The sequence below is a fragment of the Amblyomma americanum genome, chromosome 4 (genome assembly GCF_052857255.1).
Source record: "Amblyomma americanum isolate KBUSLIRL-KWMA chromosome 4, ASM5285725v1, whole genome shotgun sequence".
Lineage (NCBI taxonomy): Eukaryota > Metazoa > Arthropoda > Arachnida > Ixodida > Ixodidae > Amblyomma > Amblyomma americanum.
This window is the reverse complement of record NC_135500.1, coordinates 52,047,406-52,072,083: the sequence shown is the minus strand read 5'-3', so window position 1 is coordinate 52,072,083 and position 24,678 is coordinate 52,047,406. Positions and strand designations below refer to the sequence as shown.

At 47.5% G+C, this 24,678-nt stretch overlaps 1 long non-coding RNA gene across 3 annotated transcripts in view; it reads left to right on the top strand.

Annotated features, from left to right (window-relative positions):
- Positions 1–22,503, top strand: part of LOC144130117 (uncharacterized) — a 51,658-nt gene extending 29,155 nt beyond the window's left edge. For 2 of the 3 annotated variants that reach the window (XR_013313975.1, XR_013313976.1), the window contains exon 3: positions 22,260–22,479. This is a non-coding gene — a long non-coding RNA (uncharacterized LOC144130117). Of the gene's footprint in view, positions 1–22,259 lie in introns of all 3 variants that reach the window. The other variant, XR_013313974.1, reaches the window with a different exon arrangement.
- The last annotated feature ends 2,175 nt before the right edge of the window (positions 22,504–24,678 follow it).

Here is a 24,678-nt window from a genome sequence, read left to right as displayed (position 1 = left end):
TGCGCTGAAGCCTCACGCACACTCGGATACTTGCGCCGTAACTTGAAGGCCGCATCCCCTGACCTAAATAAACTAGCATATAGATATTTATTCGCCCAAAACTAGAATATGCGTCATCCATTTGGCACCCATTACAAGCGTACCTCGCCGCTGACCTTGAAGCCGTACCGAATCGGGCCATCCGATTTATAACATCTTGCTATTCAAGAAAAACCAGTATCACCGCGCTGAAACACTCCCTTGCCATTCCATCATTCGAGTCACACCGCATCATATCTCGCCTCTGCCTTCTTTATCATTTCTATTATCACCCACGCACGAGACACGAAAAGCTACAACCCCGCACAGGATGTCTAGCCACCTAAGTCATGCCCATAGCATTGGACGCATAAACTGTCGCACCTTACCACTAAAGTCAGCATTTTTTTCCAGACGCAATAGCACTATGGAATGGCCTGCCAAATACCATCGCATCATGCACTAACCGCAAATCATTCCGGGATAACCTAAAGGACTGTTTTTCATAAGGGCAAAAAGTTCCTTCTATATTCGCCTCGACACTTTGAACAGCTGTTTTTTGTTACTTTTCATTTTATATCAAACCTTTTGCATTGTATTTTTTCCTTGTATTGATTCGATGTTCCATATATAATTTTTTTCCTGTTTCGATCTCGTGCATTCCACTTTACATTGTATCCGGTTCATAAGATTATTTAACTGTTACATACTGTTCTATTTGTTATTGTTCTCTTTTATCCATTTATTCTTTCTCTGTTTTATTGTTGACTTTGCTCCCCCTTATGTAATGCCTTCGGTCCTTTAAAGGAAAAAATAAAAATAAATGAAATTAAAACACTAAAAGTACCGTACACTGACATATTCGACCCACCACCAAAGTTTGGCGCCGCCAGAGCAGATAATATGCTTTAGTCAAATTGGTTTTTATGTGAAGCTAGACATATGTCGCAAATGTGTGTTGTGAAGCTGGACACACCCACAAAAGGAGCTGTATCCGCTGGGTGATTCCACAAATCGCTCAGTTTGCTTGTGTACTCTGACATTTGTGCAGCGCACTGCACTCCCCCGCAAATACTTCCGTCCACGCGACAGCAAGGTTTAAATTGAAGACAGTGATTTTAACAGCACGATGAACAAACCGCGCACTGTAACAGACGACTGATACAGTTATAATTCATGGTGGAGCTGGCATGCGCGGAAGCCGCAGGCGGCCGAGCATGTGGCCGGGAGCAGCACCGTGTGCGGAGCTGTCTGATACAGTGTGTGGTTCTGTTTCATGCGTTTGGGAACGTCTAAAACTGCTATTTCAAGTAACATTATATAGACTGCCTAGTTTGAACAAATTTATTTGTGAGCGAGTGTAGTGCAAGTGGCAGCGTTTATGATTAATATTAATAAAAATAATAATAACAATAACAAATGGTTTTGGGGGAACAAAATGGCGCAGTATCTGTCTCACATATCGTTGGACACCTGAACCACGCCGTAAGGGAAGGGATAAAGGAGGGAGTGAAAGAACAAAGTAAGAAAGAGGTGCCATAGTGGAGGGCTCCGGAATTAATTCAACCACCTGGGGATCTTTTACGTGCACTGACATCGCACAGCACACGGGCGCCTTAGCGTTTTGCCTCCATAAAAAAGCAGCCGCCGCGGTTGGGTTCGAACACGGGAACTCCGGATCAATAGCTGAGCGCCCTTACCACGGAGCCACCGCGGCGGGGTGAATTTATGATTGCACGTGAAGCTTGAGCGATCCGGAGAAACACCCAGCAGATAGAGCGCCTTTTGGAGATGTGGCCGCAATAGCAACTCTTGGAGCAATATCTTGGAGATATAAAAAGATTCCATTGAAAGGACGCAGCATACTTCTCACTCTTCGCCAAGGCACTAGCCAACAAACACCTGCCTCCATGGGTGATCTTTCATATGAGAAAATCTGGCAAAAGGAGTACGAGGAGGAGGAAAAGCATGGAGGTTAACCGGAATGATAACCGTTTTGCTACACTGCGCGGGAGGAAAGGGGTCTTTCGATAAAAAGATGAAAGAGAAAAGTTGGCAGGAACGTGAAGTCAGTATGCAAAGTCAGCAAGCGATCGTTATAGTCACAGCCTATTGTGCAGGCCAGAAGTTTTCAAGGAGCGGAGCAGTGCCTTGGAGGCCTTCACCGCTGGCGATCGCCGCGGACAGTGGCCGAGAATCTTCATTTCCGTCAGTGGGCGCGGATCTAGACGCTCCAGCGCACGGCAGAGAGACTGCCTTTAGGCACTTTAGGCAGAGCATTCAGAAAGAATGTGGACTATTGTTTTATTAAATTCGCAGATCGCACATGCCGGGATATAAGCCATACCGATCATGAACGAGCAATGGTCAGTGAAACCTACACCAAGCCACAGGCGACATAGCAAAGTTGCTTCTCGTCGTGGTAGGCTGGATGGAAGCCGGAGCTTCAGATCTGGGTCCAGGAATTTTAAACTTGAATTCGAAAATTGGCTTGAATTCTACGTGGCAAGCGTGATCTCCCGCACAAGTGTACGACGCCTGCCCGCTGCCTCTGATCTCGAAGTGGGGATCGACACAAAATCGTCGTCGTGGTGAGCAGTTGGCGCGACTTCTTCCGCGCGGTGATTGCCTACTATGCCGCTGTGTCCCGGTAGCCATTGGTAGATAATGTCGTTCCCTTTATTAATGGCACAGTGATGTAGTTGCCGGATTTCTGCAGCCACTAGTTCATGGGGGGCTGCAGGGCGAAGTGCAGGTTGTAAGGCTTGGAGTCCCACTTTGGAAAAAGTGAAAATAGACCATTGCTGAGGGTGCTGCTGATTGATGTGTTCAATGGCGACACGAAGAGCGGTGAGTTCTGCACCCGTCGAAGAAGTCTGGTGAGCTATCATAACTCTGATTTCTGTGGCCCTTGCGGGGATGGCCATGCCGCCCGAAGAACTGATGGGGTTCACTGAGCCGTCGGTGTAGACGGACACCCGGTTTGCATAGTGTCCATGGAAATATTCAAGAGGGACTTGTTTTAGTTCCATCGGCGGTAAATCGATCTTCTTCCTGATGTCAGGTATCAAAAGAAGCACACGGGGATTGTGCAGGCTCCAAAGTGGCGAGGACGGTGTAGAGGCGAGAGAAACTAGGACGGCAGAATGGCGCGAGGTACATCAATGGCACTTGTAAACGATGTGCCCGGCCTGGTAATAGGAATACTGGCAAAAGGGTGGAAAATAAGAAAAACACGAAGAAATATTTCTGAAACTTTTGCTTAGATAATGCTTAGTTTTCCTTAGTTTTAGTCGGCCGCGCTCCCATTCCGCACACACCGCCGGGAACCATCCTCACGCGCACGTAACGCGAAGTTCTGATGTACTTCACTTCGAAATGCCATTTCAGACTTTCACAATCTTTCCTAGGAAGAACTTGGTTAATCTTCAAAAAGAGCCGACACCATAGGTATATTGCGATATGAAAAAACGGCTCTGAATACGTTTGCTTCAGTGTATTTTCAAGTGCGCTTGCTGTATTTTTCACCCCTGCGGAAGCCGTGATCGCCCCCTGTTTTGTAATCACGGTGTTGGTCTCTACGAAGCAGCGTAGCAAAGTACGAAAGCGTCCTGTGCCATTTTTGCTTGCGCCCTGGCAGTATGCATTCTGGGACGAGTCACCAAGTATCTGTTAATCGTGAATGCCAGCTGAAGGATATCCCTAAAATAGATAGTATATTAGAGCCGCAACTATTAAGCAGACGAGGATAGCAGAGAGCGCCAGAGATTTATGGGGACGGAGCATGTTAGAATAGCTGGATATGCTCCTTAATAAACTTTCAGCGCATGAAATTCGTGGGACAGCTTTGGCTTTGCTAGGATCCTACTTGGAAAATAGGCACCAGGTTGTATGCATAAATTACCAAAGGTCATCTCTCTTGCCACTAACAAATGGCCTACCACAAGAAAATATTTTGGGTCCCCTTTTATTTAATAACTATTAAATTGCTATTATCAATATCGATGTCACGGATCCCCAGAAAACACTCGGGCCGAGAGAATGGAATAGGCGAAATGTGTACCCACACAGACGCACATTTAATACACTATAAGTGACACAAACACTAGCACACAAAACTAACAATACTAATACAAAACACAAAGCAAACCAATACACACGACCCGGGAACACCCAGCCTAGTAGCGTTCGGCGTTCATGCTCATGGTTCGGTGCTGATGAAGCGTTGCATGGGCCCATTCAGTGGCATCCAGGTAGCCGGCGTCGGGGTGGAGCACGAAGTGCTCAGGCTGGCGTCGCTGGCGGCGTCGTTGGCGGTGTCGTACGAGCTCTCGGTCCAAGTGCCCGTGGAGGTGATGCCGGTGATGTTGGCGTGGTGGGCACCACCCGGATGGGTGGCAACAGCGCTGGAGGTACTTCTGACCGTAGCAGGTGGTTGCGTCAGCCGTTGACTCCCCAGAACGGGCTCAGGAATTGCAGGAAGTCCACGGTGCGATGCCGTAGAACTCGAGATCACCGGAGCAGTAGCCGGCGTTGCTCTCTTCCAGCCGAGGTGTTCCTGATCCGCCGGAACCTCCGCTTCTCGGTTCTCTCCCCCCCCCCCCCCCGCCGTGCCCCATATCCCTCACGTTTTTGTAACCTTGGCTTTGGCACAGGTTATAAGTGGTTGAGCATCCTGCCTCGCATGTGGGAGGTGCGGGGTTCGATCCCCAGTGCCGCCGGGTACCTACCGGTGATACAACGGGTACAAGCTTTCCCCTGGTCTGGTGCTCGACTTATTTAGGGTGAAATGCTTGGGAAATGGGTCTTCGACCCTACCTTGAGAATTTGAAAAAAGGGCCACAAATGGGCTTCTACCACATGAGGCGGATTTAACGTTGTTGACGGCGGAACTTATCGCTGATCCATCAGAGCAACTGTGAAGAAGTTTCCGGTCTGCCACAAGAGTTCTGCCCAGCCATACACGGAGTAGGGAGGGGCCAGACCACTTCCCAAGGAGCAAGTCCCATAAGTTGGAGCAAAGCTCGACAACTGGTGGACCCCCACACCAGAGACTGCTCTTGTACCAATTTAGGTTTGGTCATCCTCGGGCCCGAAAGCCCTCCCAACGAGCGTGGCGGGCTGGTCCACTACTGCCACTTCGTTGGTCGTGTCTGGGTCCAACCAGGAGCTTCGGATAGGCGGGGTCGCTACTCCCCGTGGAGCGCTTCCGTGCTGCGCACCCCTGCCAGACGCCGAAGCGCCCTCGACTTCGGGTAATCTCCTCGTGCCGCACTCCAAGCGAGAGCCCGATTCTACCTAATTTTATTAAGTGTCCTGAATTTGACGCCGGCCCTGGTGTACTAAGTCAGGACCTACCGCCTACGTACCGGGAAGTGCGAGTGTGGGCTTCATCCCACACCCCTTTGGTCTCACAGCAGTACTACTCACAGGCTCTCAAGGGACGCAAGCGCCAGTCCTGCTTTCGCTTCGCCCTCAGTCTCTTCGCCTACTGAGACGCCCGCAGGCCTCACCGTTACCCAGAGATGGCCCTGGTTGCCCGGAGGGGGACCGAGGGCAGACCCAAGCAGCGCTCCCGAGTGATGGTAGGGCTCGGGTTACACAGGGACGCCCCTACCCCTGATGAATTTAGTAAGCGGGGATTTCCCTGCATCGTATTCGCTTGAGACTTAGCCACATCAGTCTATCCCTAAGCTTCCGTGGCGTATGAACTCTCTCGCTTTCGGTGAGAGGGAGAGGGTCACCACAGCCCTTCCCAGGTTCACCAATGACAGTCGCCCCCAATAGACTGGGTTACAGGAGCACGCAACTGCTCCCAGCGTTACGCCTAGGGCCTTCATCGCCGAGGCCCGCCGCCCGCTGGGTTACAGGAGGACGCTACCCCTCCCATGGTTACCCGGCCTGGGAGCATCTCACGTACTCCACAGCCCCGGTCGCAGACTTAGACTATGTCCAGGGAGCCAAACCCTCCGGTTCGACCACCGAGAACAGACGGCCTAGTCAATCCAGCCCATCATCAGCGAAACTGCCAATGTTTTGGTTGGGGCCGCGGATCACCATCCAAAAACCTCGGCCCCGAGGCACCGTACCCCTTTTAGGGAGCACGAATTAGCCCTATTTTCAGTAGGGCCGCCTCGGGTGAGAGCTCACCCATGTTACTGAGAACCCAACCTCAGCCAGCCATCGGCTTGCTTTACAGGCTCATGCCAACCGAGCCCGGCTATTGAGACGGAGAACTTATGCAACACAATCTCCATCATCTTGGACTACTCTTAGCGTTACCCAGGGCTCACCACGAGGAGGTAGTAGTCCGTTGAGCTCCGTGTCTGTGCAGTTGTCACGTCCTTTGTCCCCTGCGCTGCTGAAAAACCATGTCACATCAACTTGCCCAAGCTTCTACAGTATCCTTGTCGTCGTCGTCTTCGTCTTGTCTTCTCGCCCAATCATATCTACCACCTCAGCGAATACTCCGTCTTCATCTTCTTTGTTCTTGGGTTAATACATGTCATGCTTATCGTAATCTTCGTCTTCTCCAAACCTTTTTAGGTCATACTTCTATTTCAAACTTAGTATCACACGTGACTAGGGCCCCCTCTCTCACGAGGAGGAGGAGGAAAGGCAAGGAGGTTAACCAGAAGAATAGCCGGTTTGCTACCCGCCACGGGGGGAAAGAGGCCAGGGGAGAAAAGATGAAGGAGAAAAGACAGTTGCATGAAATTCAAGTCACTATGCAAAGTCACAGCGTTCAGTAGAGTCACAGCCTATAGTGCCGGCCAGAAGTCCTCAAAAAGTGGAGCAGCGCCTTGGTGGCCTTCAGTGCCGACATATGTCGCGGCAAGTGGCCGAGAACCTTCGTTTCCTTCAGTGGGCGCAGGCCTAGATGCTCCAGTGCACGACAGAGAGACTGGACTTCGGCGCCGTAGGCAGGGCATTCTCAAAGAATGTGGGCTATAGTCTCATAACACCCGCAGATGACACATGCAGGGCGGTCAGCCATGCCTATTAATAAGTAGTGCTTGGTGAAAGCTACACCAAGCCACAGGCAACACAACAAAGTCGCTTCACGTCGTGGTTGGCCGGATGGAAGCCAAAGCTTCAGATCTGGGTCCAAGTTTTTTAAACGCAAAATCGAGAATTGGCCTGAATTCCACGCGGCAAGCGTGATGTCTCGCGACAGTGGTCTAAGCCTACCCGCTGCGTCGGCTCTCGAGATGGGGATGGACACACAATCGCCCTCATGATGAGCAGTTCGCGCTGCCTGGACTGTGATGTGGACTGTGTGGATTGATTGTGTGCATAAATGGTGACTGCGGGAGAGAATGTGTGCTATTATAAGAGACTGCGCGCATAGCGGGGTATATGAGACATTGTTAATATAGAAGGGACGCTGCGGTGGAGCAATTGCCGGCAGATAAAGCAAGGCTAACCCCACCTGTAGCATTCAACACCTCAACTCAACTCAGTTCGCGCTGCCTCGTCTGCGTGAGGAGGTGATGCCGGTGATGTTGGCGTTGTAGGCACCACCCGGATGGCTGTCAACAGTGCTGGAGGCACCCCTGACCGTAGCAGGTGGTTGCGTGGTGGTGGTTACGGAACATTAACACACTACTGCCCTTGTTCATATGGTGTCCTCAGTAATCATGCTAATGTCCACAACAAACTCCCTTGTATAAACACACAGCCACAAAAATATGCATCCCAGAGATAGCTAAAGCTGTTTAGTTGGCTCTAATCATGAGGTATATTTCTTGTCTGTGATCTTCGGTCTTCGTTCAAATTGGGGTTCATTAGTATCTTATCGCATTCTACACTATTCTTCCCATGGCACGTGGGCACCTCGGCAACATCCTCTGTCTCCTCTGCCACTACCGAGCATACTACCTTGGAGCGTACCGTACGGGAACTCTTCGTAGTTTTTCAACATATTTGCATGGAAAACCTTCCTGGTGTTATTTATCGATCATTCGTAATGCATGTCATTTTTCTCCTGCGTCAGAAGGTAAGGGCCCTCCCATTGCGTCAGTAACTTATTATGACCCGCGGGCAGCAGGATGAGAACCCTTTCGCCCGGATTCAGATTTCTGTAAGTGGCTTTGTCGTCATAGTACCTCTTAATGCGTTCGCGCGCCCTTTCCAGGCCTTGATGTGCAAGCCTACATGTTTCCTTCAATTTGTCGCTTAACTCAAGAACGCATGTGTAAGTTGTCTTGAGATCTGACGCAATCTCTATGTTAGCCCACAGCTCCTTGAATATTGTAAGTGGACCTCTAACGGTTCTCCCATACATCTCCAAGGGCGAAAAACCAAGACTCATTTGCGGTACTTCGTGGTTGGACCGCTCTACAAGCCTATTAAACATTGGATGGTACGGCATTGTTAGTAACTGTCTTACCGACAAAAGGCGGTTAACCTCCTCCATTAGTTCAGACGTGAACCTCGAATTTTTCCTCTGGAACCCATAACACCACAACATCTCCACAAGACCCTCCGCCACTTGGATACCGTCAATAGTCTTCAATGGAATAACGTCAGGATAACGAGTGGCCACGTCAACCAGGTTGAGCAAATATCTATTGCCTTTGGCGGATACAGGAGAGATTGGCCCCACAATGTCAACAGCCACTCGCTGAATAGGTGGATGGCTGGCATCTTGCCCAGAGGTACGGAACCAACTCTTCCCTTTGGAACTGTGTGCTGGCACAACGTCAAACTAGCGAACAAAGCGTTTAAATTCACTCTGGACACCTGGCCAGAAGAACTCGGTGATTCTAGACACCGCTTAGTGAACACCCTGGTGTCCGGCCATAATGACGTCAGCTCCTATGCGCAACACAGTCTCTCGCAGATCTCTCGGTAACACCAGCGGTTGACCCGCCTTCCCGAGCTAAAAATTCATTCCCCGTGCAGAAGACCGTTTACCAATTGATATTCGAATGACGTATGACTCCTCTTTGCTTTCACTTCTTCCCCAACTCTTTCGAAGCAGGTATTCAAGCTCGGGTCTTCTCTTTTCCTAATTCCAATTTCGCCTAGTGTTACGCTCAGACACATCGTAACGGGAGTAGAATGCCGACACTGTGTTGCTCGGGCTGTAACTTGAGCGCTTTTCTCCGCTGCCGACGAGAAACTGACTACCCCATCACCCGCCTGAGCTGCCTTGGGCCTTTCCTTCTGTGGGTGTTCCTCAACGTCGAGCATCCTCCACTCGGGATCGGGGTTCTCGACACTTCTTGCAGCCGTAATGTTTCCCAAGATGAGATCGTAGATGGGTTGGTCTACGCATTTTGCCACTACCTGTCCAGTATAATACGGCGTGGACACTAGTATCCTGGCTTCAGCAAGGTACCTGACTGCTATCCACAAGAGTGACGACCGACGCTTCCCCTGTAAGATCCTCGTCCTTAACCAGACTTCTCCAAACCAAAACTGCGTTGGCTCCGCTATCTCTAAGCACCAATTCAGGACGGTCCCCTATTTGCCCAACCACCACCGGCACTGCTGATTTCGACTTGGGTGCTCCACTCACCGCCTCATTTACCAGCGGCGTTCGCTCTCAGTTTAGCCGCGGAACTTCAGGTGGTGTGACGAGTACTACCAGAGAGTCGACATCGCATGCATCTCGGTCCTGCGTTCTATATCTCCACTCGTCCACAGTATGTCCTCTCCTCTTACATCCTTGACACAGAACCTGGGTCTTTTGCCAACGCTACTAATCCGGCAGTCAACTGCACGGTGTCCGACATGGGCACAGAGGGAACACCTTACTGGCGCCTTAGATGCATCGCCATAGGCTCTTGGTTTTGTTGCATCTGTCTCTAGGACCTATTGAGTTTCCTCCTTTGCCTTAATCATATTTCTCAGCCCTTGAACCTCAACGAATTGGTCCGCAGTGTCAGCAAACTCGTCGAACAAACACAACTTTCTTTCAGGAATAGCACTGGCTCTGGACTGCAACATGCTAAAAACTGCTCTGTTAACAGCTTGTCACGCACCCATTCAAAACTCCTTTCAGTGTTTGACATATCAAGCCACTTGTCAAAATAGTTGGTCAGCCTGCAGGAAAACTCCTTAGCGGTTTCAGTGTCCTCAGGTTTCGCGGTGCGAAATTTCTCGCGAAAATCCTCTGCCGTAGACCTGAATATCTGGAGGAGTGCCTTCTTGACTTTCTCGTAGCCCCTAATGTCAGCAGCAGGCATCCTCCCAAGCACATTCGGCGCCTCCTCCACTAAACACATGCTCAATGCCGTGGCCCATTCCCTGCGCTCCCAGCCTTGCCGCAAAGCTATCCGCTAGAATCATTGCAGATACGCGTACAAATCATCTATTTTGTCATCAAAAGGAGCCATAAGCTTTCTTGGACAACTTTGGCCGGTCTGGGAGATTCTGTAGCCGCTAAGGAACGCTGATCATTGTTCGTGATCTCCGCATATTCTCCAACCTGTTTCCACAAAAGAAACTCCTTCCGTTCTATACTTCTTTCCTCTCGTTCTTCTGCCTCCGGAGCTCTTTTAGCCTTCCGCTCTTCTGCCTCACGAGCTCTGTTAGCTCCGAGACAAAACAAACAAGGTCCATGACAAAACAAAGAGAAACAAGGAAATGAATCCTGCAGGCAGGCTCGCCACTTAACTATGTCACGGATCCCAGGAAAACACAAGGGCCCAGAGAATGGACTAGGCGACAGGTGCACCCACACCGACGTACATTTAATACATCCTACGTGACACTAGCAGCGACTCCCAAAACTGACACAAAACACAGACTATCAATATACACGTCCCGGGAACACCCCGTCTACTAGCCTTCGGCGTTCGTGCTTACGGTTCGGTGCTGTTGAAGCGTTGCATGGGTCCAATCATTGGCATTCAGGTAGCTGGCGTCGAAGTGGAGTTCGAATTTCTCAGCCTGGCGTCGCTGGCGGCGTCGTTGGCGGCGTCGTATGAGCTCCCGGTCCAAGTGACCGTGGAGGTGATGCCGGTGATGTTGGCGTTGTGGGCACCACCCGGATGGGTGGAAACAGCGCTGGAGGCACCGCTGGGCGTATCAGGCAGTTGCGTGCACCGTTGACTCCCCAGAACGGGCTCACGAATGGCAGGAAGTCTACGATGCGACGCCGTGGAACTCGACATCACCGGAGCAGTAGCCGGCGTTGCTCTCTTCCAGCCGAGGCGTCCCTTACATGCCGGAGCCTCCGCTTCTCTGTTCTCCCCCCCTTGCCACACTATCCCTCTCGCTTTTGTAACCTTCGCATTGGTACAGGTCATCCTTGTCGTCGTCGTCTTCGTCTTCTCTTCTCCACCAATCATCTCTTCCCACCTCACCGAATACTACTTCTTTATTCTAGGGTTAATACACGTCATGCCTACCGTCATCCTCGTTATCTTCTCCAAACTTCTTCAGTTAATACTTCTATTTCAAACTTCCTGTTACACGTGACAATCGACGCCTCAGTTCAATTCGTGATCTAGGCTGACGATAGTACCTTACTAAGTTCTGAGAGTAATATCAGCCAAATAATATCAAGATTCAATCATATCCTCAAAAAGCTGTCAGCATGGACTACTGTAAAGCAAATCAAGGTTAACCCATTTAAATCCAAATCTGCTATCTTCCGTGACAAGAATAAAGTAGTTCATCCGCTACCTTCACTCATTTTCATGACCAGCATATAGAAATAGTTCAGAAAATTAAGGTTCTTGGTGTATTCTTTTTTTCTCACATTAATGGAATCTAATATATGTAATCGCATATATGTTTTTTAATTTTTAAATTGATTTTTGGGTAAAGGAGATGGCGCAGTATCTCATATATGGTTGGACACCTGAACCGCGCCGTAAGGGAAGGGATGAAGGAGGGAGTGAAAGAAGAAAGGAGGAGGTGCCGTAGTGGAGGGCGCCCGAATAGTCGGGATATATGTAATAAGTATTTTACAATGCCGCACATTCCTTCCCATAAGCGCTAAACTACAAATATATTACGCTGTATTTTTCTCTCAGATAAATTAGTGTACCCTAGTATGGGCAACAACAACTAAAGCAAATAAGAGCAAACTTGCCGTCTTGAAAAGAAAAATTATCCGTCTCATCGTAAACTTAGAAGCAACGTCCGGTATTAATCGCAGGATGAAAAACTTTATTGTCAAGAAGGATTCTCCCGGCGTATGTGGGTCCGTCTGTTCAGGGTTCCAGTGGCATTTGCAGTCTTGCGAGCCCTGTCGATCAGCTAGAGCTGTTCTTCAGGCTTTGAACAGGACAGTGCAGCCTCCCCGTGCTCCGGTGCATCGCTCACTATAATCCATGTGGACTGTAGCTATGAATTTCTTTTGTTGCAAAAAATTATGGTATCATTGCGGTACCCTCATTGGAGGAATGCGTATGCAGTGACGCCTCCTCTCCCCTCTTTGCCTCTATTGGTCTAAAATAATCAAGTTCCATCATTTCACATTTTAAGTTTTCAAACTTCGCGCAACGCTTCGTTTTCAAATTTCGCGCCCCGCTTTGATCCGTCCACACTTCCAGATTTTCAGATCTGTGCCATGCTTTAGCTCGGCCTACTTCCGGTGTTTTCAAATTTAGCCCCACTGTTGCTCTGGCTCCGCCCACTTTTGGACATTTCTGGCTCTAATTAATTACCCACCTTAAGCATTTTGTCACTTGCACATCCTCTTTCGATGCTCTATCCGACGATACCATTCTTTTTCCGATATACCATCTAGTTCCTCCGTTATAGAACCGAGATTATCTAGTCCACGCCGAATCCGCTTATTAGCCATACAATGCTTACTCATTAGTAATGTGGTTTTCTTCCGCAGGTATGAGTGCAATTCCTTAGCACAGGTTGCAGCTCTTGAGCTTCGTACTATTATTGTCAGCACTCGATGTACTGACACTTGACTGTACTGACACCAATAACAAACTACAATCCTCGGCTCATAATCTTTCATTTTTTCTTAAAAAATTACAGGAATTACTGCAAAACAGTTGAGAAGTTGCTTTTTGCCAATTTAAGTCTGCATTCCTGAATCCTTAATTACTTCGGTTATTATCCAAGTCTTTACGAACTATTCCATATTTCTGAACTGCATCTACATCTGTTTATTATTGACAAGCCATATGTTAGCTTTTCTCTTTTGTTTTACACTGATGTATGTGTTTATGCGCTTTTTTGTCTACTTGTGTATTGTTCATGAATTGTTCACTCGTTTCGGTTTGCTGCTGCCTTACCATGTTTTGGTTTCCTGGGCCTTTGTCAAGCTCATTTGTACAGCTTTTAGCCCGGGCGGCCATCCATTTACTAGATAATAAATTTGATATGATTTGATTTGATTCGATTGGATTTGAATGCGGTGATGCGGTTACTGTAGCTCACGCAGAACAGATTTATTTGAGGGACTATGGGAGAAGCCCTCCTTCCACAGAGTTCGCATCTAGGTCATTACGATGTTGATAATGATGATTTTGCCAGTAGGCGCCTATTTGCCACAAACTGGAGGGTAAGAAAGATGCTTTAGCGTACATTACGAACAGCGCAGATAGCTACGGGAAAAAAGTGTTCGCGGTAATATTAGGAACAGGAAGACAGGCGAGTCGAAGGAAAGCGAGTAACTGGCGTCCAAGCTGCGATCAAGAAAACCAAATGCGAATGGACTGGAAACGCAGTGCGAACTGCAGATATCTTAACATGGCTAGGTTATCTGTGTGGCTTTTATGTCTAAGAACAGTAGCTGGTAGTGAAAACGCAATGTGGACGAATGACTCTAGTATGGTTTGCGTGGATAAAGGCGCCGCATCGGCTGCACCTGGTCGATGAGCCAGTCTTTCCTCCTGCAGTGAATTTCGCTAGACAGATGACGACCAGGTCGAACTCGGAGAATATTTGAAGCCACCTTTTTCCTTCAACGGAAGAGCAGTGCATTCAAAACGGCGGAATGATCTTATCGACAGTTCCGAGAGTTCGGTTAACCAGCAATGAGGTAATCGCAAGAAAGCACCCATTAAATTAGAACAGGCCATAGTGGGCTACCGCTCAGGATATCAAGTTCAAGTTCAAGTTTATTTTCCTTTCTTACAAAGGAGGAGCCGGGACTAAAAGCTGTGGTAACAGCTTGACTGGAGGTCCCGACTCCTTGAGACAGTGGCAGTACAGAACGAAGGCGAGGGTCACATCATTTACATCAATTAGTAATGTCATGGGTATCCGATGCAAATCCACATTTACGCGAAGCGCGAACACACATGCAAAACGAAAGTCGCAATACACACATGTACTCAAAGCAAATGTTTACATCACTAAAATATACTAAAATATATCATGTCTGCTTCTTTCACAGATTGAAATTGTCTCGGCAGTAGTCACGGATATTGTGTTTTGAATTTCTGGTAATATCAAAATTGTCATGGATTAGTTTGTTTAGCAAGAGGGGAAGGTTGTAACTTAAGGACTGGTTCATAGAGTAAGTTCTTGGTGTTGGAGTGATCCAAGTTTCTTTGTATCTAGTGTTACGGCAGCTGTTATTTTCTCTCAGTTGTCCAAGAACAATAAAGGGATTGTCACGTTGTTGTGAAGAGTATTTATAGCATAATAGAAGCCTGTAAAAGTATAACGCGAAGATTGGAAGGATATCATACTTTATAAAGATATTTCTTGTGGGGAAAAGGAATGGCACATTTGCTATGGACCGGACGGCTTTTTTCTGCAGCAAATGAAATCTATGAAGATATGTTACCCCTGTTGCTCCCCAAACCAAGCTGCAGTATTGGATATGACTTAGTACTAACGCGTTGTAGAGCAACATCTTTACCCTTACTGGAAAAATATGTCTAAAGCGACCAAGTATACCTAGAACTGAGGAAACTTTCGAACAAATGTGTTCTATGTGCGCATTCCAAGTTAGGTTGTGAGAAAAGATAACGCCCAGTGTTTTTACAGAAGTCACAAGCTCTATTGGTTGGCTGTTTAAGGCTATTTTGAGAGGCCTAGATATTTTCTTTCCCTTAGGGAGGTATAACAGAATTTGTGTTTTTGACGGATTTATGCGCAAGGAGTTTGCATCTGCCCATGAGTGCAGTTTATTAAGGGCTTCGCTTGTTTTGCTTTCAACCTCGGCCTCGGATATACCTGTGACAAAAAAAGTTGTGTCATCTGCAAATGACACAACCTGAACATTACTAGCGCTGTAGACGATGTCATTTATATAAACTAAAAATAGCAAAGGCCCAAGAATGCTTCCTTGGGGCACTCCGCATGTTATATGGAGGGTAGGAGAGGATGCTGTGTTTATATCTACATATTGGGTTCTGTGAGATAAGTAAGATTGTAATAGGGTTAGCGCTAGGCCCCGCACACCATACCTTTCCAATTTAAAAAGAAGAATATCATGATTTATGAGGTCAAAGGCCTTAGTAAAATCGATTTAAATACCCATGGTGAGCTTGTTTTCACTGAATGCCTTAATTATAATTTCTTTTTGAGTTAGAAGTGCTGTCTCTGTAGATCTTTTCTTCCTGAATCCATGTTGAAAATCTAGAAATAAGTGATTTTCGTCAAAATAAGAAGTCACTCTGTGATGTATTATTTTCTCGATGCCTTTGGAAAACACAGGCAGTATAAAAATCGGTCGGTAGTTTGTGAATAGGTTCTTATCACCTTTTTTAAAAATGGGTATCACTCGAGCAATTTGCATTCCTGTAGGGAAAACCCCAGTAGAGAGAATCAAATTATAAATATAGGTAATAATCGGGCACAGTATGTCAAGTACATATTTTACGGGCAATATCTGGAAGCCATTTACATCCAGCGTTTTACTATTCTTCAAGTTATTGATGGAAGAGAAAACCTCAGCTGTTTCAGTCGGGGCCAAGAACAGCGAACTTATCCTATCGTTTCCTCGCACGTACTGAGCGTAGTTTCTAATGGAACTCCCATCGAGTTCATTATCTTTCGTTTGCTGAATAAAAAAGTGATTGAAAGCATCTGCCAATGGAACACCGGAGAGGTCTTTTTCCCCATGCCTAAAGGTGCCAAGTGTAAGCGTAGGAGTACCGGGACGCACCAAAGAGTTCAACTTGCGCCAGGCTGCATCTGGCCGCAGTGCAGTTTCAGCATCGAACATATCTATTAGGTATGAATCCTTAGCTTTCCTCAGCGTAGACGTAAGTTTATTCCGGTAGCTCTTAAATTCTGCAAGTATATTCTTGAAATATGTTCTTGAAATTGAACTAATGCAAAGGAAAAGAAATAAGGTTAAGATTGTACCGTACTTTATTAAATAGTTTTGTTTTTCTCGAGCGTCAAGTCACTCACCTGTCTCCGACTTTTTACCTCGCAGTACGAGCGCCCATAAAACCATTTCCATCGAAGGCCTTCAAACGTTTCAATACTTCTGCATTGTACGTCGTGCATGTTTCATCGGGTACTTTCGCTCTTTGTTCGGAGCTAGTGCTGCTGCCCTATCGTAGCTAGTGTAATGATTATTTTTATGAACACAGCGGTTCTAGCCCCTGCGCCAGTCTTCATTGTCCCAAGAACAAACGAGCCTATACGCTGTCTATTCTATTATGAAATGCAGATTCTACTAGTTTAATGCTAGTTTCTCACTGCTTGTAATTCCCTCAGCGCTCTTAGCTCCTGTCCCACTCACTGACATATCCGACTTTCCTTGCTATATACGCGTGTCGCAGTATTACTACAACCTAGTTGCTGCAGCCATTTATCCTTGAGCGTCTCGTTCATTACCAGTCTCAAAAGGCAACGTACACAATTCTTCGGCTTCGGGGAAGCCCTGAAGCGTCTGTAGTAAAATATTGCCGCGAATATTTCCAGTGTTTGTAGCAACTGCATGTTCCCCTCGATGATGGCTTCAGTGTTTATGGCTTTCGTGGCGCCTACGGTCACGATAACGCTTGAACGGGGTGGGACGCTCACTTCTTCCTCCAGGACACTTAGGGCAACGTGATTTTCCCGAGTTTTCATCGAAGCGATGGCTTCGTCTGTCGAAAGCGTGATCAGCTTGGATCGCAGGTCGATGATCGCCTGATGCTCATTAAGGAAATCCATACCCAAGATCACTTCGCGGGAGCATTGCGGTAGCACAACAAAGGTCGCAGGATAGGTATGTCCTTTGACAGTCACTCGCGCTGTGCATCGTCCTGATGGCGTAATGAGGTGGCCCCCAGCGGTGCGAATTTGTGGGCCGTCCCAAGCCGTTGTGACTTTTCTGAGCTGCGCAGCGAATGTTCCATTCATCACCGAGTAATCGGCTCCTGTGTCGACTAGAGCGGTAACTTTCCGGCCGTCGATAGTCACTTCTAGGTCGGAGGTCCTGGGTTATTGCGGCCACAACGCAAGGTATAAACCACTATATGATCACGGCCCCGACTGTCTGCCGATGTCGCACACTATGTGAAAACATGCCGAGATTGTCAGCGACGAAAGACTCCTCCCACACGACCAGCAGGATTTCTGAACCCCATTGAACCTCCCTCAAGACCCTTTCAGCAGATTGGCATGGACTTGCTTGGCCCTTTTCCAACGTCAACATCTGGAAATAAGTGGATCATCATAGCGACCGACTACCTGACCCGCTACGCCGAGGCGAAAGCCCTACCGAACGGAAAAGCAGCAGAAGTGGCCAAATTTTTCGTGGAGTGCATTCTTCTTCGACACGGCGCCCCCGATGTGCTCATCACGGACAGAGGAACAGCATTTACGGCGGAACTCACGCAAGCCATCCTGCGCTACAGTCAAACCAGCCACCGACAACTGCATACCATCCGCAGACCAACGGACTGACCGAGCGCCTGAACAAAACCATCGCCGATATGCTCGCTATGTATGTCGATGCCGAACATAAAACCTGGGATGTCATCCTGCCTTATGTCGTCTTCGCCTACAACACCGCAGTGCAGGAGACCACCCAGATGACGCCTTTTAGGCTCGTCCATGGCAGGGATGCCACGACCACGCTAGACGCCATGCTGCCCAACGTTACAGAAGAAGAGAATGTCGACGTTGCCGCCTACCTTCAACGCGCAGAAGAAGCTCGAAGGCTTGCCCGATTACGGATCAAAGATCAGCAGCGGTCCGACGCCAGACGCTACAACCTATGAAGACGCAACGCGGAATACAAGCCAGGAGACCAAGTCTGGGTGTGGACACCCATTCGCCGCCGTGGATTGAGTGAAAAGCTTTTGCGCCGCAATTTCGGCCCGTACAAGGCTCTTCGTCGGCTGGGTGAACTGGATTATGAAGTCATCCCTGACGCAATGACTGCATCCCAGCGACGCCGCGTACGACCAGAAGTTGTCCATGTAGTCCGTCTGAAGCCGTATTATGCGCGCTAAAGGCCGCTGCATTTCCATGCTCTATTTTCGCAAGATCCGTTTTTTTCCCTTACTAGTCGCATTATTTGTTTTAATGCATCGGGTCGATGCTTCTTTGAGAGGGGAGTAATGCCGCGAATATTTCCAGTGTTTGTTCGTTTTTCAAATCTGCCGCGACACCACCTTATCGCTTTGTTTGCGACGCATGACGCGACTAGATTAATCTCGATTGATCGCAGCCAGGCAAAGCTGATTCTACGTTGTTCCGGAATGTTCTAGTAACTTTGCGCCCTTTATCTCGAATGTTCGCTATCAGCTTTAAATTGAGCACGGCCGACAGCGGCGGGCATTCTGTTGGACGACCGCCGAGCACGCTTGTTGCTTCGCCGCCGCCGAGTGATTCAGTCCATTTTGGGTGCAAGTCAGCCCAATAAACAGTTCCTTTAGAAGACCCTTTCGTCCGTCTTCATCGCTGCTTCGACTGCCGTCACCACTACGTGACAATATCTCGCACTAACAGCGTAGCTTTTGGAAGGGTGTTATTTATTTTGAGGCGAATACACAGATATAGAGGGGGGCGATTTATTTTTTAAATATAAAGTAATTCTAAAACTGTGTTCGCCCCACAACACAGGATCCAGGTGGTCATTTTTTCTAAGCCGAAGCTAGTTAGACACCGCAGAGCGGTGCAGGCGGAATAGGGAAGACTGCGGCGACTTGGAACAACCGGGACGGTTAACGTCAATGTTTCGCGCTAGAATATATATGGAGAGCGCAACGACGCGTGGCGTGGGGAAATAGAGATTTGCTGGAAGCTTTTTCTGAAATAAGTTTGCGGAGCACGTGTGGGGGGGGGGGGGGGGGGGTCGTGACGAAATCCAAAATTTTTGTAGCTGAACACATCATTTTGACGTCAATACTTATGAACGCAAAGGGACAACTTGATTTACTTCCACGTACTGGCTACTTGCGCCACACTGTGGCGTTGAGAAGTGCCCGATTTTGCTTTGATTTAACGGGGTTTATCGTCCCAAAGGGACTCAAGCTATGTGGGACGCCGTTGTGAAGGTCTCCGAAAACTTCGAGCACCTGGGGTGTATAACGTGCAGTGACATCCCACAGTATACAGGCCTCTAAAATTTCGCATCAAAAAAAATTTGCCCGCCGCGGCAGGGATCGAACCCGCGTCTTTCGGGTCAGCAGCTGAGCGCCAAAACTATTCAGCGACGCGTGCGCGCGATTTCAGAGCGGAAGCTTCACTTCTCGCGTACAAACCTTGCAGGTCATGTCACGGCGCAGATATGACCTTGAAGCGGCCTAAATTAATAAAGGAAGAAGAGAAGAAAATTGTGGTGTAGGTGGGAATAGAAAACGGCCATCCGGCATGCGAGACACGGACGCTTCCACTCGTCCATGACTTTTTTTTTCAACATGGCATTTATTACAATGATGCGGTTTTTATGTACATGAGCTATCTGCAAGCACTATGAAAACAGTGGAAAATCAACACCCACATAAGCAAGGAAGCACGAGAAAAGAGGCGATTCGGAGCACATAGCTAATGCGTCATAACACGACGCATCGAGGCAACAAACTCTTCAAAATGATTGAAGGCGCGTCTAGTAAATGCACAGATGTCTAAAAAACGTACCTTCGAGATATGTACTGAGGCGTGCATGAATAATTTTTTAACGAGCATGTAAACTGCAGATATCTCGATTAACCGAGTAGCGAGGAACGCTTCTGGTGAATTTCTTTCGTGCATGGCGTGCAGTCGTAGCGCCATCATGCACCGCCTACTGAAACCGCAACACGCAATGTACGGCAATGGTCCAGTGGATGGCGCGGGTCTAGTAAATGCACAGATGTCTTAAAAACGTATCTTCCAGTTGTGTACTCAGGCGTTCATGAATAATTTATTTACCAGCGTGTAACTTACAGATGCTCCAATTAAACGAGCTGCGAAGTTGTCCGGAACGCACTCAACGTTACAGACACCAAGCCGCGTCCAGTTGCCCGCTACGCCACAGATTTCGTTCTCTGACCAGGTTCGACAGTACTTGAACCAGAGCTAAATTCTTATTGCAATTTTTTGCTGCTGCGTATTACACAGCTGAATTTCTTAAACATTGCGATTCATTGCCATATTTTCTGATATTCGTAGGACTTGAGAGTTTCCTTCCTCTTTGCGATCGGCAACAACCGGTTTGTGTGTTGAGTATCTTGGTATCTTAGGTTGTCTCCTGGTTCTAAAATATAATTCTATAATCAAGCGCTGCACTGATGCAATCGCCTTTCCAGCGCAGGTGTGTCTAATACTGGATGCCCACAATGTACGGAGTTGATTTTTAACTTGTGAGAGCAAGAGTTTCGATTAGGTTCAAAATGTGTCGGACGAGTGCGAGACTGGGTACACTTTGACACGTACAACTGCGCAAAACACACAACCTGAATAAAAGGTGCTCCAAAAGTAGGAGAATAAATTACTAAGCATATCACGCTTATTTATTAGAAACGTGGAATGTTCTTTCTGTCATTGTAAATTCAAATTACAAATGTACAGCATATAAGTACAGCTTGATGTCTCTTTTGCGGCTGTCACTCGAGGTGAGCACTACAGTTCAATAGCTCCCATTACTTGGTCCGAAAACAGCTTACACATCTGAGAGCAAGCAATGAATACTGTTACCAAACCCCGAACCCACGCATTATAGTGTACGCTAATTCTTACTTTCCGAGGAGGATAGCAGAATGGAATGATTTACTAGCATCTCTCTTACAGTCCAGTACATTAACAACGTTCGAAAAAGCTTTCTCCATTTCGCGCTAAAAAGTTTCTTCAATATCTTACGCCTAACCACTTGTTCACTACACCTCGCCTAAGGGAAAAGCCTGGAATTTAGAAATGTTTTCATTTTCCCTTTTCTGTGTGAAATAACTCCTTTTAAAGTGGACGTTTATTAACACTGCTTCTGTACAAAAAAATTACGTTGCAAGAAATACGATTGTTTATATGACGATGACTTTGGATCTTTGCATTTTTGTATAATTAAGAGGAAACATGCTACTCCTCAAGTGTCACGCCCCACCACTGTAACGGCATCCCGGCAAACAGTATTTGCAAATAATAATAATTTTGCGAAGAATATTCACTTAGCCCAAGCCTGTCGATAAACATGTAGTGTAGCTTTCTTTTAGGCACGGCTAAATGACTACGCAGCAATAGACATTAATAATTTCCTTTCTGTTATAACGCTGTATTTATCAACCGGAATGTGCAAACAACAGCAGCCACCCTCAGCAGCGGCTCAAGAGCGCATTGAGAACACGCGCATCACTTGGCCGAATGGTTTGTAATACCAGCGCTGCCTTGACGCGGTCCTCTGTTCAGGATCGTCATCACAAGCGTCCTAATTGTGTACGGCTTATGACACACTAGAAATTTTGAGCCTGGAGTAGCACACCAATTACGTTGGCGAAATCTACTAGCTTTATATATTTCTACCATATTTTGTAAAATATTGTTTAAGAGTCCACTAAACCGGTACACTTCAAAATTTCGTGACTGCAAATAAAAGCTTATTATTATAAGTACAGTTTCTTTTAAAAGGACCACAATTGGAAGGTGCTGTTCTAAACACCTGATGAAGTAGGATTTCGAGGCCTTAGCGGATTTAGTGCAAGGAGGTACTAAACCATGTGCATTAATGTTCGCATAAAATGTGACATGAATGAAACTCCTCAACCTTTCCTTTCAGTCTTGTGGTATTGAAGCAAAAATCAGAACAGGTTAAAGATGTGACTTAAGATGAGTTTTGTTATATTCCGTACATTCAGAAGCATAAATTTTAAAAGCATCTCCGATGGTTTTTTCACGTAGTTGCGAAGCGCAATCATTTTCATCTCTCTCTTCTGTTCTTTCAGTGCATGACCATTGGACCTGGACCAAAATGCGGAGGTGGCTGTGATTGCGCGCCACTGTATGACAATCCGGCAATGGGAATATGCGTTTCGGCTGGCGCCAGGGCCCGTCCTGGATACCTTGGCCCCGCTTCCGGACGCAGGTTGCAAAGAAGGCGAAACGCAGTATATTAAAATCTGGCAATGCACGTCCTGACTTCCCAATAAAACTCATTTAAGCCTAGCCTTTGTTGCAACACAAATCAAATACGTGTGATTTGTATGATGCCGAATTTTAACTTTTTCTTGCAGTGCGGTAAAACACAACACGAGCACCGCTTTGAATACGCGGTCGTCCTTTGTAAGCACGTTTTGCGCGAGCTACGTAGGCGCATTGCCAAAAAATTTGTACATTTCAGATTGTATCTTGTTTCAATAGTACAGATATCACTACTGTGTCATTGTGAACAACTGCAACCGTTTTATCCCCTCAAATGTTGACATCCAGCAATGAGATGGTGGCTTACACTGGTGGGGCAGCCTTGGAGAGTCCAATTGAGGATATATTTTCGCAAGGTCTCAGTGATAATTCGAGTTTAGATGTGTTCGTTTAAATATTCTCGTTCTGGTACATTCAATAAAATAATTTTCGTCGTATCCATAGATCTTATAGGCGTTAGATTGGTTCTTCTTCTGCATTGCTACAGCTATTGAGCTTAAAACGTATTATTTTAAAATGGTATAGTCAGGAGGTAGAATTCCGAGGCGGCATGGGCCGACTGCCGACCAGTGACCAAGCGCCGTCTTCTGGTCAGAAATCGATCTCGGCCGACAAGAGGTCGGCCGATTGGCGGCCCTTGGTCGGAAACGAACCAGGTTGGGCGGAACTCAACTAGCACCAACGGCCCAAATGTTCCGCCGACTGAATGCCGATCACATCCGTAAGGCAGCGGAGGAAAGCGGTAGGTGCGGCGTTGGACAGGCCTCAGAGGTCAACGGAGCTTAAATAAGAGCGCAAATTAAGTAACAGTTATGAAGCACTTCGAAATTAGATATACGTACTTGCACACATGTTTACTTTGAAGGAGTAGACTTGTATATAAGATAAAATCGCGCGAAAAAAAAATTGTTTTTAAATCAATGTTTACGAACATTTCGTACCATTTGTCTGATTAACCTGACACACCGAATTGTAGTGAATATTCACAGCTGGCCTGAATTAAAAATAAAGAGATTATACGGCAAATTTTTCATTTGTGGATCATAAGATATAAGTACTACGAGCATCGCTTGGGTGGTAGACTCTGATGCGTGGATTCTGAGCGTGAACTTCAAACGAAAATCTATCGCTCCATTTTTGTGGCTCTGCCATCCCAGTGAAATCGAAGTCTTTGCGTGGTTAAACAATCGTGTTCAAAGAATCCATAGGTGTAATAAGAGTATCGCTGTCACATACACGCTGTAAAGGATTCTTTTGAAAATCCGCCCACAGAATAAAAGTGCCTACAGCTGACAGCTCTCAACAAGCACTATAAATGTGATAATCGCTTCTTCGCTGGTTTCATTTCAACCACGCTCATACAGGAGCAAAAATTCCTGATGGTTTAGCTCCGGTTAAGCCTACTGCGTAGGCGATAGCTGACCCGAAGAAGACGTGGCTTAGCTCGCGGCTTGTCGCTGTCGTTTCTCCGCTTCTCGACGGCGTCGTTTGGCGAGCCGTTCCTGTCGTTGTTGCGGCGTCTCGGCCGCGCGCTTGGCATTCCTCTCTTCTTGGGCTCGTTGTCGACTCGCCTTATAACGCGCCGCAACTTCGGCATCCGTCGACGTGGCTTCCCGCAGTCGCCGTTGATGTCGGTCGCAGTATGCACGCGGACTTTCCGCTTCTTCACCGATCACTGATCTGAACGAGCGCTTCGCACCCCTCTGTTAATAAAGTGGACGAACAACGATGCGCGTGTGTTGACCAACTGCGTATGCGCAGCGCACCTGTAGCTTTTGCGCATGCGCGACGCGCGCAGCGAGGCTGCGGAGTCGTCGGCGCCACCGGCGATGGCGCAACTCTGACGTCACGCACGGCGAACCTGTTGCTTGGAGCAGCGAGTCGGCAGCGGCAGCAGCGCAACTCTGCCGTCACGCGTGGCGCACCTGTTGCTCGGCGCGTGCGTTTTAATGGCTCGGGCTCGGGCCGGTGACCTTGGCTTTACATGGCGTAGTGAAGCTACCGCTTGAAAAGCAGCGAAATAGACTACAGTCCATTGCACAAACACACACACACACGACCCGAACAACGAAGGAAACTTGAAACGTGTGAAAATACGAAGGCTGTAGTGGAAGGAAGGCACTCCTTGATACGCAGCGCATTACTGCGTAGAGTACAAGCACCTAGAAGCGAGAATTGCGTTAGCTGAGCAAAGCCGGCTTCATACCGAAGACTGTAACGAGG